General features: G+C 43.6%; 1 pseudogene; it reads left to right on the top strand.

Moving 5' to 3' along the window:
• Positions 1 to 11,476, top strand: part of LOC468306 (leucine-rich repeat-containing protein 37A3-like) — a 28,561-nt pseudogene extending 17,085 nt beyond the window's left edge.
• Positions 11,477 to 17,343: the final 5,867 nt, after the last annotated feature.

Genomic DNA, 17,343 nt, shown 5'->3' with positions numbered 1-17,343 from the left:
GCTTCTGCCACCCCACCCTGTGGGAAGTAGCCGCAGCCATCTCCTCTAGACCATGGCAGGCAACCCTGGGGTTCCCAAACCCCTGCCCAGACCAGCAGGTCTGCAGCCCAGACATCTGCTTCCTCTGTTGCCCAATCCAAAATTGATGAAATGGAGGGTCCTCTGGGCTGGGCCACATTCACATTCCCCTCCCCCTGAGGCCCAGCGAAGCCTCCAGACCCCAGGCTCTGCTCTGCACCCTCCTCGTCAGCAGTACATGAGGGCACAGACATCCTGGCAGAGATGAGCACACAGCCCTGGGCACGGGTCAGGGCAAACTGAAATGTATGCCTGAATTTTGTAAACAGAAGTATTAAAGGTCTTTCTACACACACACACAAAAATCATGAACGCTAAATGCAATGTCTGATGTTGGATTGGATTCTGAATTTTTTAAGCCATGTTATGATTGGGACAATTGTGAAAATGTGTATATGGACTGCATAGTACACAATGATAATATGAAGTTCCATTGGGTGATGATAGTCCTCTGGTTATGTAGGAGAATGCCTTGCTTCTTAGGGGCTGCACGCTGAAGTCTTTAATGGCAAAGGGTCATTTTGTCTGCAACTGACTCTCAAATGGTTTGTCCAGAAAATGTATAGACATACACACATGGAAAGCAAATGTGGCAAAGTATTAGCAACTGTTGATTCCAGATGAAAGTTATACAGGTGTTCATTATACCATCTGAAAATGCTTCCTAGCCATCCTAAGGCTTAAAGGAAAAAAAGAAAATGTTTAAAATCAAAAGTCAGGGGCAGGAAAAGAATAACAAAAACTTTAGGCTCATGCCTGTAATCCCAGCACTTTGGGAGGCCAAGGAGAGAGGGTTGCTTGAGCTCAGGAGTTTGAGACCAGCCTGGGCAACATGGTGAAACCCCATCTCTACAAAAAATACAAAAATGAGCCAGGCATGGTGGCACTCACCTGTAGTTCTAGCTACTCAGGAGGCTGAGGTGGGAGGATCATTTGAGCCCAGGAGGCAGAGGCTGCAGTGAAGTGAGATTGCACCACTGCACTCAGCCTGTGTAACAGAGTGAGACTTGGCCTCAAAACAAAAGAAACACTTTTGTGTCAGAGTTAAGGTTGCTATATAAGTAAAATGCTAGGTTACGGTTCTGGGTACATTCAATCTGTATGAAGATCAGAGACTTCTATTGGACCCAAAGGAATACTAGTCACTTGTGATTATTCCTCTATAGGTTTGAAAGATGTGTCAGACCAACTTATTGGATGCAGTTTTAATCTAAAACTCCATAAATTGTACCCCCAACTCATAGACTTCATTTATCTGTTGAATACTCTTCTGTTTCCACAGTCTTAATGTGGCCCTAATAAAGTCATCCTTTTGGAGGACTCAGAAAAGGCCCCCCCACAACCTCTGTAACGTAATAATTACAGTAGTTAACATTTATTGAGCACTCACTGTGTGTCAGGCATTTTTCAGGTACTGATTCATCTAATCCTCAAAACTCATTAGAGGTAGGTACTATTATAATGACAAGGCCAAAGAACAGAGATTAATCAATGTGCCCAAATTCACATTATTCACAGAGCTGGGATTTAAGCCTAGTCTGGCTGTGGAATCTGTATTCTTAATGACCATGCTATATTGCTTAAGATTAACCTTGAGAATTTACTCCAGTTACAAAGATTGTTTTTATTTCTCTGAAACTGCCCCCAATGAGCCATAACAATAAATTAATCAATTATCTTGGTTATCTCTTTTGCCCAAGTTTATATTTCAAAAAAAATTCAAACATACCAGAAAGATGAAAGAATAGCACAGAATCCAATCAAAGATTAGGCACTGCATGTCATGTCTTCATTTCCTTTAATCTAAAACATTCCTCTACTTTTTTTGATCTTTCATGACATGGCATTTTTTAAGAGTCAAAGATAGTTGTTTTGTAAATTGTCCCACAATCTGGATTTGTCTGTTTCCACATGATGAGATTCAAGGTAAGCATTTTTGGGAAGAATACTGCATAGGTGATATATCCTTCCTGCCTCGTGATTGCAGGTGGCTCATAATGCTAAGTTTGATCACTTGTTTAAGGTGATCTTCCAGATCTCTCCATTGTAGTTATTTTGCTGGGTGTGGTGGCTCATGCTTATAATCCCAGCACTTTGGAAGGCCGAGACGGGCAGATCGCTTGAGTCCAGGAGTTTTAGACCAGCCTGAGCAACAAGGTGAAACCGTCTCTACTAAAAATACAAAAAAAAAAAAAAAAAAAAAAAAAAATTAGCTGGGTGTGGTGGTACAAGACTATAGTCCCATATACTTGGAGGGCTGAATTTGGAGACTCACTTGAGCCCGGGGGGGGGGGGGGGGGGGGTCGAGGCTGTAGTGAGCTATGATTTTGCCACTGTATTTCAGCCTGGGTGACAGAGTGAGACTTTGTCTCAAAAAAAATAAAAAATAATTTTTCCCTTTGGTAATTAATAAAATATCTGTGTGGTGGTACTTTGAGATCAGTAAAGATCCTGTTCTCAAATGTCTTCTCACCCAGCTGTGTCCATCAATGATAATCCTTGTCTGAATCAATTTTTATTACATTGGTGGTTGCAAAGTAACACTTTTTAAAATTCTGTCATTCCTTCTACATTCATTAGCTGGCATTATTTCATTAAAGAACAACTCCCTCTCTTTTTAAATATCATTCTTCATGGATTCTTTTTTATATATTAATTATGTTGTAGTTTATTGTTACTCTTTTGAATGCTCAAATTGTCGAGATTTGGCCAATGCAATCTGTTATTCTTTTAACCCCACAATCCAGGTTAAACTGAGCTATTTTTAATGCCCAGAGTAATTTCTAATATTTCCCACTGCCAACAGAAATTGAGAAATGGACTCCAGAAGTTGGGGGCTTATTCAGACTCTTCTTAGAAGTCTACTTTCTTCCTGTGTACTTTCAGCCCAAAGTGAGACTTTTGAGTTGGGAAGAGATACTTCTGAATTAAACTACTGATCAGTGTCACCCAATTCTAATCCCAACCACTTTTATTCTAGGCATACCATACTCACTGCCATGCTTACCCTTCAGTTGGGCACCTTTGTCCTCCTTCTCATTGCCCTTCTGGTTCCTACCCAACTGTCCAGTCCACAGGCCTCAGTAACACCTTTCTGCCCAGCCCTGTGGTAGCATTGGCCTGCCTCCTTTGCCTACTCAAGTAACTGCTTTACCACTATTTATTGTTTTGTGTTTTCATCTTATAGGATCTTACCTAGCCATATGGCCTGCTGCCTCTGCTAATTTAAAAATAGCATTGAGGCTGTCTGCAAGACAGTCAAGCTGCATTGCAACAGTGCATGTCTGACAAACACCACACATTGTCGTGAGTCCAAATTGCCTGGTGATAAATTGTTACATTATTTTAAGTATTTGTTTTTAAATTTATTTTTAATTGATGATAAAATTTTAAGCCAATGATATAATTGCTTTATTTACTCATTCAGATTTAAACTCCCTCAACTTCTGAACTACTCCCTTGCTGGGAGTCAGGTTCTCAGTTATTATTACAAAATTTAATAATGGAACTGTTCCATACGCATAAAGGACCAAGAGAAGGGAATGGGAAGGCTAGGGAATGACATTAACATCCACACCCTGTGTATTGTGCTCCCTACTTGGTGCTTTGCCCCCAGTGATAATTTCTTCATATAGTGCGATGTAGTTTGTAAGCTGGTTTTATATGCATGAGGTCTCAAGTACTCTCTGCCTTTTAGGACAGATGTAGATCCAGTTTTGTTTTTGTTTTTACAATTTTATAAGAGTACAAGTGATGCTGTTTTATTTGAAGCCTGAGAGCTTCTGGTTCCATAACCAGAAATTGCTCCCTGACTCTTCTAATGGAATGGAGGGCTTTTCCATTCTTAGACCATCCAACTCTGAACTTGCTCTGAATCTCAAACCTTTCTATTCACAGAACAAATGCTCAAGTGCTTTCAAGAGTTTTTCTGTAGATTAGGTTTATTAGCACCAACTTCATGACTTCTAAAATGTGACTGCTTTTATGTCCACATAGCTTGAATACAGGTATCTACCAGTGATATGGGGTGGATAATTAATAATGCTTGGCTACTTATATAAAGACAGAGTTGCTTATTTTTCAAAACATTTTTTTTTTACCAACTAAATTATTCCCTTCTCCCCAAGAGGTGGGCAGAAAAGCATTGTTAATCTCCTTTTACAGATGAGGAAAAACAAGATCAGAGGTGCTAAGTGCTATAGCTTAGTGCCAGGTCTTCTGTCCCCAATTCTGGGTTCTCCCCAAGCCCATGTTTCTCCTTTCTCACAACTTTTACTTCTTCCTCTGACCCTCAGCACCACCCAAAATACTTTTAATTCTGGAAAAGAAACCCAGCTGCACACTGGCACACTTGACCTTCATGTGGCCAGAAGCTTTGGATGGTTCCCCATCCAAAATATTAGAGATGAAATGAAAGCAAAGTAAGCATCTGACAAAAGCTGCTTTTTCCCTTCTGCATTTTAGGACCTCAAGTAATGTTTATCCAGAAACTGCTATCATACCATAGATTCATTGTATATTTAACAACATAGGCATACCATCTGGCAAATTAAAAATCTCTTAACCTATACCCTGGATCTCTGCCCAAATTTAAGAAAAGGACTAGGGTGGGCACAGTGTTTTTTCCGTGTCGCGTCTTCTTTAATGGGGCTACGATATGTGGTAGCAGAGAATGGGGTGGGTGGGTGGAGTGCATGCCAGATGAGGATCTATCAGCAATGGGAGGGGGCCTCCACTTTAGCATCTCCACCCTGCTCCTCTCAGAGGATAGCCTTTCATTGCATTCAGCTGTGATGGTAGCAAGAACACAGGCACACTGAGGATGAGGAGGGAGCCTTGTGCTCTCTCTGCATCTGAGGCAGGACAGCACAGGGTACGGAGCAGTCTGCAGAGAGGACAGCTCATCAGCTCATCAGGGAAGCACTTGTCTTCCACCTTGGGCTTTGACTGAGCACTGGGCAATTGGCCCCTGGGGATCAACGAAATAATCCTAATCAGAGTTACTCTATGTCACACTAGGAATGTTCCAAGTAGGTAGCCATATTTTCAAAAGATGTCTTTTCCTCCTTTTGTTGTTGCCATTTCATAGGTTTAGGCTTGGGTGTGTGTTTCTCCTCTCTAAATGGCACTCTAATGTTTGCTGACTCCTACTTTGTGTGACTGGGGCATACAGCTGTGGACTGATGCATGCCGTTCCATTATCTTTCATGATCAAAGCAGTCTCTTTTTTTTGACAGGTGAAGAAGCATCTGTAGGGAATCCAGAAAGAGTGTTCATGAAGGTGTTACAAGCCCGGAAGAAGCACATGAGCATTGAGCTGACGACTGAGCCGGAGGCAGCCTCAGACAGCAGTGGCATCAACTTGTCAGTCTTTGGGAGTGAGCAGCTAGACACTTATGATAAGAGTGATGTTATCACTGCGCTAAATTACATCTTGCCTTATTTCTCAGCAGGAAATCTAGATGCGGAATCAATGTTGTTACCATTCATTAAACTGCTTTTTTCAAATGTGCAAGATGGAGATAAGCTCCTGTTTTGAAAAACAATACAAAGAGCCCCTTGTTTCAACCTGCATCCAACAATTCAACTTATGAAAATAAATTGAGAAAGGCGTATTTGCTAGAAAAGATGTTAGATGCAGAAATACAAGAAAAAAATCGATGAAGTTAAAAGGGAAGAAAAAACTGCCATGCTTATGCAGTCCAGCCTTCTAGGTAACAAATTTAAATGCCAAATATTTGAAAAGAAATTAGAAACTGTCCAACCACAGGAAAACAGCCTGGCAAAGGTTCAAAGAGTAGGCAAAAACCTGCAGAGAGTGAACAGAGTCCTCATGGGCCCAAGGAACATCCAGAAAAGGCCCTTCAAAGAGGTGGGAAAGCAGAGTATCAGGAGGGAACAGGGTGCCCAAGCATTTGGGGAGAATGCTGCCAAAGAAAAAAGGCTCGGGAGTCCAGCCCCAAGGGAGCTGGAATAGCCTCACATAGTGCAGGGGCCCGAGAACATAGCGGGAAACGCCATCTACACCAAGCCTTCATTCACCCAAGAGCAGAAGCTAACAGTCTCCTCTTTGCTGAAACCCTTCTCCATGGGCATGCCTTCTGCCTTCCACAACTGCAAAAGCCCTACCTCAGGTCATAGACAGATCGAAAGACTTAGCCTACACCATTTTAATTTTAGAAAATGCAAAGGCTGGAGTTAAAAAATATGAAGGCTGCTAAACGAGTCGTACATTCCAGAAAAAAAATACCACTTTCATAAAACTCACTCCCGTGTGGCCCACAGAACACCCAAGGCCAAAAAGATTAGAAAATTGAGAAAGAAAAGTTATCTCAATAGACTGATGCTCACAAAGAGGCCGCCGTTCTCTGCAGCGAAGAGCCTCATAAATTCCCCTTCACAAGGGGCTTTTTCATCCTCAGGAGACCTGAGTCCTCAAGAAAACCCTTTTCCGGAAGTATTTGCTCCTTCAGAACGTTTTATAGAAAACACTACTGTAAAAAACACAACTGCAAGAAATGCCTCTAAAGAAAACGTTTTTATGGAAAACACTACTATGCCAGAAGGCACCATCTCTGAAAACACAAACTACAATCATCTTCCTGAGGCAGATTCCCACTAGGACTGCATTCAACTTAGAGCCAACTGTTAAACAAACTGAGACAAAATGGGAATACAACAACGTGGGCACTGACCTGTCCCCCGAGCCCAAAAGCTTCAGTTACCCATTGCTCTCATCCCCAGGTGATCAGTTTAAAATTCCGCTAACCCATCAACTACAGTCCGTCATCCCCAACAACGATGTGAGAAGCTTCATTTCTCATGTTATCTGGACCTTGAAGACGGACTGCTCTGAGACCTATGTGCAAGTGACCTGTGCCAAGCTCATCTCCAGGACAGGCCTCCTGATGAAGCTTCTCAGTGAGCAGCAGGAAGTAAAGGCGTCCAAGGCAGAACGGGATACGGACCAGTGGAAAACTAAGAACTGTATCAATGAGAGCACAGAAGCCCAGAGTGAACAGAAAGAGCAGAAGTCGAGTGAGGTGAGGACCACACAGAAACATGAGACCCAGACTTTCCCATCATTTAGCATATGCCAGGAAAGTGCCCACACAGGAGAACCTGGGACTCCCAGGCCATAGTTTGTCTTGGCCATGTAACTTTGGCCATGACAGTGATCTCCCACTTTGTTCATTTAGAGAGTGAAACAGATTAGTGCACAGGATGAACTGTAGGCCGGGCATGGTAGCTCACGCCTGTAAACCCAACACTTTGGGAGGCCGAGGTGGGTAGATCACTTGAAGTCAGAGGAGTTTGAGACCAGCTTGACCAATATAGTGAAACCCTATCTTCACAAAAAATACAAAAATTAGCTGGGTGTGGTGACTTGTGCCTATAATTCCAGCTACTCTAGAGGCTGAGGTGGGAGGATCACCTGAGCCCAGGGAGGTCGAGTCTGCAGTGAACTGTGATCACACCACTGTACTCCAGCCTGGGTGACAGAGTGAGACCCTGTCTCAAAACAAACAAACAAAAAAGAACCTGTAAGCTACTCAACTGGAATACTGGGGTTTTGAAAAGTTAGCTTTCACTCTTTTTTTAATTGTTCTTTCCTTTTTTTTTTTTTTTTTTTTTAGCTCACGAAAGAAGTTCCAGGATATGGCTATAACAACAAACTCATCTTGGCGATATCTGTGACTGTAATACTAACGATTTTGATTCTAATTTTTTGTCTTATTGAGGTAAGGACAATAATTAATTCAGGTTTTCAGAAAGCAATCCTGTCTTTGTGTGGATTCAGAACCCACAAACTGAAAACCAAAGCCACTTCCCCACTTGACATTCTTCTTCAGTCGTTTAAGGCTGAGGTATGCTTTGTTCTTTTACTGCAGTGTATATTCCAGGATTTTTAAAGGATCCTCGCTTCCAAGAGATCTCTGTGAATTGAAACAAAGTTAATCCCACTAGACCATTTTAAGAAGTTGATATAATAGCAAAATTTCTCCTACCCAAAACTATGTTAACAATTGGATGTACTCACCAAGTCACCCTTACTCTGCCACTAATTTATTTCCTTGTTGCTGAAATGATGAGAGATGTATAATCTCCACCCTCACGGAGTTGTCATCACCCTGGAGAGGAAGGAGACAGCCAAAAGAGAGAAGTATTGTCTGGTAGATTTATTAGAGTCACAAAGTATCATCCTTCTCCAGTGTGTAAGGCGTTGTCTAAATAGGTCCAGTTAAAGCACTGCAGGGTAGCCATCTTTTAAAAAAATTGTTGGCCACATTTTTAAGTTCACAGGGTAGGGGAAATGTCTCATACTGTAGCCCTCCTGAGTCTAGGCCCTCTGTGAGATGTGTCCATTTCTTGGACACCATATGAGACATTCCCCCTCGGATTAAAGATGCTCAACCTGCATTAACATATCTAAAGCCTACATCTGGCCACTCTAGGGTGAGTCCTGTTTACAGTGCCCATTCCTGGAGCTTGCCTCTGTTTGCCTTTTGTTTGATTACATGATGCATTACTTTTCCCAATAGGCCAGTGCTAGCATATTGGAAGAGTGATTTAATAAGCTGGCAACCTTGATGCTATGCTACCAATCCAACCTTATTTGCCTCATTTACCATTTCCACTATTGTGGCAGCCAGCCCTCCACTCCAGCCAGAGCAGCCCCTCACCATCCCCCAGTCACACCATCTGCATTTCTGCTTTTGTCTGTGCGTTTGTTCATCTAAAATTCCCTTATTTCACTCTGCCTGTGGGAATCCTATGAATCTCTCAAAAGCCAACTCAAGTTCATCTTTCTGCTTGAAACCTTCCCTGAATATTCCAGCCCTCCTGAGCCTAGTCCCTTTGTGAGATTTGTCCCCATTTCTCGGACACCATATGAGAGACTTCAGAGGCTGAAGTGGGAGGATTGCTTGAGCCTGGGAGGTCGAGGATGCAGTGATCTGTAGTCATACCACTGCACTCTAGCCTGGGCAACAGAGCGAGGCCCTGTCTCAAAAACAGCCACCACCAAAAACTATCTGAGGATTTGAATAGGATTACATTAAATTTGTAGACTAATTTGAGAATTGACATCTGTACAACATTCTAGGAATGTGCTGCCTCATGTATTCATTTCTTTTTAATGTCTTTCAGAAGAGTTTTAGGGTTTTCATCATATAGATCTTATATATTTTTTGTTAGATAAAAGATCTTTGTATTTTTGTTCCTAAATACTCCATACATTTGTATTGCTATTGTAAATGGGATCTTCCTTCCATTTTCTAATTAGTATTGGTGGTACATGGGAAAAGTAGTTGAGGTCTGTGTGCTGCTGTCTTGATTTTTATATAGCCACTGTATTGAATTCTCATATTACTTCCAGTAAAATAAACTTAGTTGATTCTCTTAGGCTTCCTTGGCTGTCTCACATTTATCATTTCATATGCAAATAATCATAGTTTTGTCTCTTCCTTTTCAATACTTATATTCTTTCCTTCCTTTCCTTTTTCTTTTTTTTTCTTCTTTCTCAGGGCCTTGTTGTCACCCAGGCTGGAGAGCAATGGTGTGATCTAGCTCACTGTAACCTCAAGCTCCTGGGCTTAAGGGATCCTCCTGCCTCAGCTTCCTGAGTGGCTGGGACTACAAGCAGGCAGCTAATTTAAAAAAATTTTTTTTGTAGAGACAAGGTCTCGCTATGTTGCCTAGGCTGATTTTCCTGCCACTTTAGAGGAAGGACTTTTTTTCCTACTTTTAAGAGTTTTTTTATTAGGAATTGTCTGTTGAATGTTAGCTAAAATAGTCAATAAAATGTATTAAGTGCCAGCTGCACGCAAGACCCTAAGTTAGATACAGTCAGCCCTCTTCATCAGCAGGTCCACATCTTCAGATTCAACTAGATGAGGCTGAATATTTGAAAAAAGAAACAATAAAAATACAAATAGAAAAGACAGCATAACAACTGTCACCATTGTACAATATCTATACATTTTATTAGTGATGACTTAAAGTACATGGGGCCAGGTACTGTGGCTCACCCTTGTAATCCCAACACTTTGGGAGGCCAACCTGGGCAGCATAGTGAGAACTTGTCTTTACTAAAAATAAGAATTTTAAAAAAATTAGCCAGGTGTGGTGGTATGCACCTGTAGTCCCAGCTACTCAAGAGGCTGAGGTGGGCGGATCACTGGAACCCAGGAGGTTGAGGCTGCAGTGAGCTGTGATTGTGACACTGCACTCCGGCTGAGCAACAGAGGGTGATCTTGTCTCTAAGTAAATAAAGTATATGGGGGGATGTGTGTTGGTTATACGCAAATACTGCACCATTATATGTAAGGGACTGAGCATCCACAGATTCTGGTATGGCGTGGCGGCGGTATCCTAGAACCAATCCCCTGCAAGATATCAAGGATGACTGAACTGTGGAAGAATCAAAGCACTGTTAAACAGCATACAATTCCTATCTTCAAAAAAGTTATTTCATCAGGTAGATGAGACTTATAATGAATAGAAGCAATGAATACAGATTTGGAGATAGTGGTTGTTGTGATGGATAATCTTAATTGCATTTTCTTCCAAAACAGATTCATTCTCATAGAAGGGCATCAGAAAAAGATAAAGAAGGATCCTCAATGTCAGGCCGCTGAGCCCAAGCTAAGCCATCGTTAACCCCTGTGATCTGCAGGTATTCGTCCAGGTGGCCTGGAGCAACTGAAGAACCACCAAAAAAATGAAACAGCCAGTTCCTGCCTTCACTGATGACATTCCACCATGGTGATTTGTTCCTGCCCCACCCCAACTAATCAACTGGCCTTGTGACATTCCTCCCCTGGACAATGAGTCTCATGATCTCCCCACCCTGCACCTTGTGACCCCTGCCCTGTCTGCAAGAGATAACTACCTTTAACTGTCATTTTCCACCACCTACCCAAATCCTATAAAGCTGCCCCACCCCATCTCCCTTTGCTGACTCTCTCTGTGGACTCAGTCCACGTGCACCCAAGTGAAATAAACAACCTTGTTGCTCACACAAAGCCTGTTGGTGGACTCTCCTCACATGGACATACGTAACAGTTGGGAGTTCAAGACCAGCCTGACCAACATGGCGAAACTCCGTCTCTACTAAAAATACAAAATTAGCTAGGCGTGGTGGTGCAGGCCTATAATCCCAGCTACTTGGGAGGCTGAGGCAGGAGAATTGCTTGAACCCAGGAGGCGGAGGTTGCAGTGAGCCAAGATCGCACTGTTGCACTCCAGCCTGGGCAACAAGAACAAAACTCTGTCTCAAAAAAACAAACAAAAACAAGAAACCATGAAGCTGCATGACAAGGAGTCTTCCAATGAGGATGAGATCTTCAACAGGGACACCAGGTAGACGAGAGGGCCCTCACGGTTCCCATCTAAAATGAGGAGGGGGTGAGAAGCTTAATTGCTCCTTTCAAGAATCAAAACCTTGGCACTGTTATTCTTATCCCAGGGACACTGAATCCCCAACAGAGAAGACCCCAACTGGAGAGTCGGCTGCTGAGGGGGAGGAGAGTGAGGCCCTGCTGTAGGAGGAGAACACAGAGTGACTCCAGCCCACATCAGGCCTCCTGCAAAACTACTTATTTTTTTCATTCATAATTGAGATTTTATTAGTTGAGGATCAGTACAGACATTTCAATTTGTACACAATTCTTAACACACGTAAAGAAAATCTAAAAAGCCAGGTATTGTAATTCTTTTTTAAAGTTATTCCAGTGACTTTCCAGCTTAAAATTTGGAAGCAAATTTTCCTTAACAGGCTATCAAGTACCAGCATCTTCACATGTTGATCAGCTGTGACATACATCCCAGCAGTTCACAACTGAACTGTTTCAAGCAATTCTCCTGCCTCAGCCTCCCAAGGTTTGTCAGTATACTTTTTTTTTTTTTTTTTTTTTTTTTGAGACAGAGTCTTGCTCTTTCACCCAGGCTGAAGTGCAGTGGCACGATCTTGGCTGCGGGTTCAAGGGTTCAAGTGATTCTCCTGCCTCACCCTCCTGAGTAGCTGGGATTATAGGTATATGCTACCTTGTCCGGCTAATTTTTGTATTTTTAGTAGAGACGGGGTTTCACCATGTTGGTCAGGCTGGTCTCGAACTCCTGACCCCGTGATCCACCTGGCTCAGCCTCCGGAAGTGCTGGGATTACAGCCGTGAACCACTGTGCCTGGCCTACTGTCTAGTTTTTTAAAAAATTATGATAGCCATCACTGTGGGTAAGAAGTGGGAGCTCATCGTGGTTCTGATCTATGTTTCCCTGACAGTTAATGAAGTTGAACATCTTTCCATGTGCATACTGGCCATTTGTGTATCTTCTTTGGAGAAATGTCTATTCCAAACCTTTGACTTTTTTTTTTTTTTTTTTTGAGACAGGATCTCACTGTGTTGTCCAGACTGCAGTGCAGTGGCATGATCACAGCTCACTGCAGCCTCAACCTCCCGACCTCAAGTGATTCTCCCACCTCAGCCTCCCACGTAGCTGGGATTATAGGCATGCGGCACCATGACCAGCTAATTTTTTGTAGAGATGGGGCTTTGTGATGTTGCCAGGATGGTCTCAAATTCCTGGGCTCAAGTGATCCTCCCGCTTCAACCTCTAAAAGTGCCAGGATTACAAGTGTTAGCCACCACATTCAGCCTACCTTTGCCCATTTTAAAACTATGTTTTGTTGTTGTTGTTGTTGTTGTTGGATTATAATAGTACTTTTTTTCTCTTCTTTTTTATTTTTATTTATTTTTGAGACAGAGCCTTGCTCTGTCACCCAGGCTGGAGTGCAGTGGCATGATCTCAGCTCACTGCAGCCTCAACTTTCCAGGCTCAGGTGCTCCTCCCACCTTAGCCTCCTGAGTAGCTGGGACTACAGGCTCACACCACCAAGACCAGCTAATTTTTTTTATATTTTTTATAGAGACGAGGTTTCACCATGTTGCCCAGGCTAGTTCTTTAAATCGTATCTATTCTGGATACTAGAACCTTACCAGATACATGATTTACAAATATTTTCTCCCATTCTGTTCACTCTTTTGATGGTATTGTTGGCAGCATAAAAGCTTCTAATTTTGATGTAGTTCAATTTATCTAGTTTTTGTCACTTGTGCTTTTGGTGTGGTATCTAAGTACCCATTACCTAATCCAAGGTCACAAAGATTTACTTCCATGATTTCTTCTAAGAATGTTATTTTAGCTCTTACATGTGAGTCTGTGGTCCATCTTGAGTTAACTTCTGTGTATCAAGGATGCAGATACCCAGTAGAACCAGCACCATTTGTTAAAAAGGCCGTCCTTTCCCCCATTGAATTGCCCCACTTTCTCCTTTAAAAACTTTTTGAGGAATGATGTATCTAAAGTACCAGATCTTCAGTGTCCACCTTGGTGAGCATTTACATATGATGTGCACCCTGTGACCACCACCTAGATCAAGATCTAGAACATGTCTAGCCCACCAGAGGCTCCTGTGTACCTTCTCCCAGTCATAGTGCCCCTTGAAAACCACCATTCTGACTTCTAGAGCCGTGCGTTAGTTTTTCCTGTTGTTGAACCTCACGCCTATAAATGGAATCACACAGTATGTACTCTTTTGTGTCTGGTTTCTTTCACTGAACACTACATCTGTGAGCTTCAGCTGTACATACAGCATAAGACTGTAGTTCATTCTTTTCCATTGTTCTGTAATACTCCATTGTAAAAATATATCACAGCCTATTACCCATTCTCGTTAATGGACATTTGGGTTGTTTCCAGATTTGTTTGAGACGGAATCTCACTGTGCTGCCCAGGCTGGCGTGTAGTGGCATGATCTTGGCTCACTACAACCTCTGCCTCTCAGGTTCAGGTGATTCTCCTGCCTCAGCCTCCCACGTAGCTGGGATTACAGGCACGTGCCACCGCACACAGCTAATTTTTTTATTTTTAGTAGACACAGGGTTTCACGATATTGGCCAGGCTGGTCTCGAACTCCTGACCTTGTGATCCGCCCGCCTCAGCCTCCCAAAGTTCTGGGATTACAGGTGTGAGCCACCACGCCCAGCTGTTTCCAGGTTTTGACTATTATGAAGAAAGCTGTGGTGAACATCTTGTACATGCTTTTGGAGAACCTCAGTGCTTATTTCTGTGGGTATATACCTGGGAAAGGAATTGCTAGGTTCTTGGATAGACTTTTTTTTTTTTTTTTTTCCTGAGACAGAGTCTCTCTCTGACGCCCAGGCTGGAGTGCAGTGGTGTGATCTCAGCTCACTGCAACCTCTGCCGCCCCGGTTCAAGCAATTCTCCTGCCTCACCCTCCTGAGTAGCTGGGACTACAGGCGTGTGCCACCACGCCCAGCTAATTTTTTGTATTTTTAGTAGAGATGGGGTTTCACTGTGTTAGCCAGGATGGTCTCGACCTCCTGACCTCATGATCCGCCCGCCTCAGCCTCCCGAAGTGCTGGGATTACAGGCGTGAGCCACCGTGCCTGGCATGTTTAGCTTTAATAGATACCACCACCAAACAATTTTCTAAACTGTTTGTGCTAATTTATACTCATATTGGCAATAAATGAGCATTCTAGTTGCTCTTTATCCTGGCCAATGGTGTTACCAATCTTTTTCATTTTAGCCACTCTAGTAGATGTGTAGTGGTTTTAATTTTCATTTCCTTGATGACTAAAGATGATACTTTTTCATTTACTTATTGGCCAGTCAATCCTCTTTTATAGAATGTCTGTCCAAGTTTTCATCCCAGTCTTAAATTGAGTTGTATGTGTATGTATTGATTTGAAGGAGCTCTTTGTATATTATAGATATGAGTCTTTTACTGGACAAAAATAGTATATCAAGTATCTTTTTCTAGTCTATAGGGCTTGACTTTTAAATGTCCTAATGGTATTTTTATTGAACAGAGATTCTTTTAATGATGTGCAGTTTATCAGTCTTTTTGTTTATGGCTTGCTTGGTTTTTGTCCCATTTAAGAGATATTCATCTCCCCCAAGGATCTGAAGGTATTTGCCTATATTATCTTCTAGAAGCTTTAGTGATTTATCTTTCACAATTAGGTTTATGATCTTTCTGGGATTAATTTTTGTGTGTGGTGTGAGTTAGAAGTCAAAGCTCATATTTTTCCATATGGATATGTGATTGGCCTCACTCTGTTTCTTAAATATGATCATGTAAATCAGAGAACTGTCAGTGTGAGTCAGCCTCTTCATATTTGCTATTCTGAAGATGCTTCAGTACATCCTGAAGATTTACTTCCTGAAAATGAATGCTCTAGGACCCTGAAGGTTTTGACTGTGCACCTGCCAACTCAAGCTGAAGGTTGAAGAGGAAAGCTCTGCAGCCCCTGCCTCGAGCTGGAGGCAGAGTGACGTCTGCTGGGGATGCAGGCTGGGCGCCCCACAGGGCTCCACAGAGTGGCACTGACCATGTTGAGTTCACTCCTGCCCAAGGTCTAGCTTCTGCTTTGCAGGCTCAGGCATCCTGTCTTGCCAGAGCCTCAAAGCTTGATGGGACAGGGTAGCATCTCTGCTCCATAAAAATCTTAAAATTCACATTTGTCTCCTTCCTTCCAGTTCCCTTCACCTACCTTTGTTATTTTATGTTAAAGACATTGGGATGGTCATAATTTATTCCCTCATCTTGTATGATTCTGGGCCAGGCACTTGCTGGAGATACCAAGAAAAAGAACCATTCCAAACAGCCTTATAGCTAGGATGGGGGAACAAAATAAACTTACGAGTTGGCATGTCAAGAATCTCTTGGGAGTTCAAGAACTATTCAAGAAGGAAGACTCTTAGTCTTCCTTCTCTTTGAGTGCCTGTTTACAGTGGTTATGGTCTCAGCACTAGCTTAATGCTGACACTAATTCTTCTAATTTTTTTTTTTTTTTTTGAGATAGTGTCTCACTCTGTCACCCGGGCTGGAGTGCAGTGGCACGATCTTGGCTCACTGCAACCTCCACCTCCCAGGTTCAAACGATTCTCCCGTCTCAGCCTCCCGAATAGCTGGGACTACAGGCACGTGCCACCATGCCCAGCTAATTTTTGTGTGTATTTTTAGTAGAAACGGGGTTTCATCATGTTGGCTAGGATAGTCTCAATCTGTTGACCTCGTGATCCGCCCGCCTCGGCCTCCCAAAGTGCTAGGATTACAGGCATGAGCCACCGTGTCTGGCCAAAAAAAATTTTTTAATAGGCATAGAAGCATGTGCCTATAGTCCTAGCTCTTTAGGAGGCTGAGGCAAGAAGATCACTTGTACCTAGGAGTTTGAGGCTGCAGTGAGCCATGATCACACCACTGCACTCCATTGAGCCTGGGTGACAGAGAGAGACCCTGTCCCTAAGAAATTAATTAAACTACTTATTTGACCTATACATATAATTATAGTACTTAGATGCCACCAGCAGATGATCATGATTAAGTTTTCCCAATAAACATTTGAACTCTAGTTATAAGTAAATAACACAAATTCCACAAAAACTATCAAGTCCTAAGTATGATGTGCAAGAGATTATTTTTAAAAATCCACGCTAGCTCTCCCTCTCCCTCCCTCTCCACGGTCTCCCTCTGATGCTGAGCCGAAGCTGGACTGTACTGCCGCCATCTCGGCTCACTGCAACCTCCCTGCCTGATTCTCCTGCCTCAGCCTGCTGAGTGCCTGGGATTGCAAGTGCGCGCCACCACGCCTGACTGGTTTTCATATTTTTTTGGTGGAGACGGGGTTTCGCTGTGTTGGCCGGGCTGGTCTCCAGCTCCTAACCGCCAGTGATCTGCCAGCCTCGGCCTCCCGAGGTGCCGGGATTGCAGACGGAGTCTCGCTCACTCAGTGCTCAATGTTGCCCAGGCTGGAGTGCAGTGGGGTGATCTCGGCTCGCTACAACCTCCACCTCCCAGCCGCCTGCCTTGGCCTCCCAAAGTGCCGAGATTGCAGCCTCTGCCCGGCGGCCACCCCGTCTGGGAAGTGAGGAACGTCTCTGCCTGGCCGCCCATCGTCTGGGATGCGAGGAGCCCCTCTGCCCGGCCGCCCAGTCTGGGAAGTGAGGAGCGCCTCTTCCCAGCTGCCACCCCGTCTAGGAAGTGAGGAGCGTCTCTGCCCGGTAGCCGCCCCGTCCGGGAGGTTGGGGGCAGCCCCCGCCCGGCCAGCCACCCCGTCCGGGAGGGAGGTGGGGGCCAGCCCCCGCCCGGCCAGCCGCCCCGTCTGGGAGGTGGGGGGTGCCTCTGCCCAGCCGCCCCGTCTGGGAAGTGAGGAGCCCCTCTGCCCGGCTGCCACC

The sequence above is a fragment of the Pan troglodytes genome, chromosome 19, assembly GCF_028858775.2.
Source record: "Pan troglodytes isolate AG18354 chromosome 19, NHGRI_mPanTro3-v2.0_pri, whole genome shotgun sequence".
Classification (NCBI taxonomy): Eukaryota; Metazoa; Chordata; class Mammalia; order Primates; family Hominidae; genus Pan; species Pan troglodytes.
Note: the sequence above shows the minus strand (reverse complement) of the source record. Positions and strands in the feature narration are given on the sequence as shown.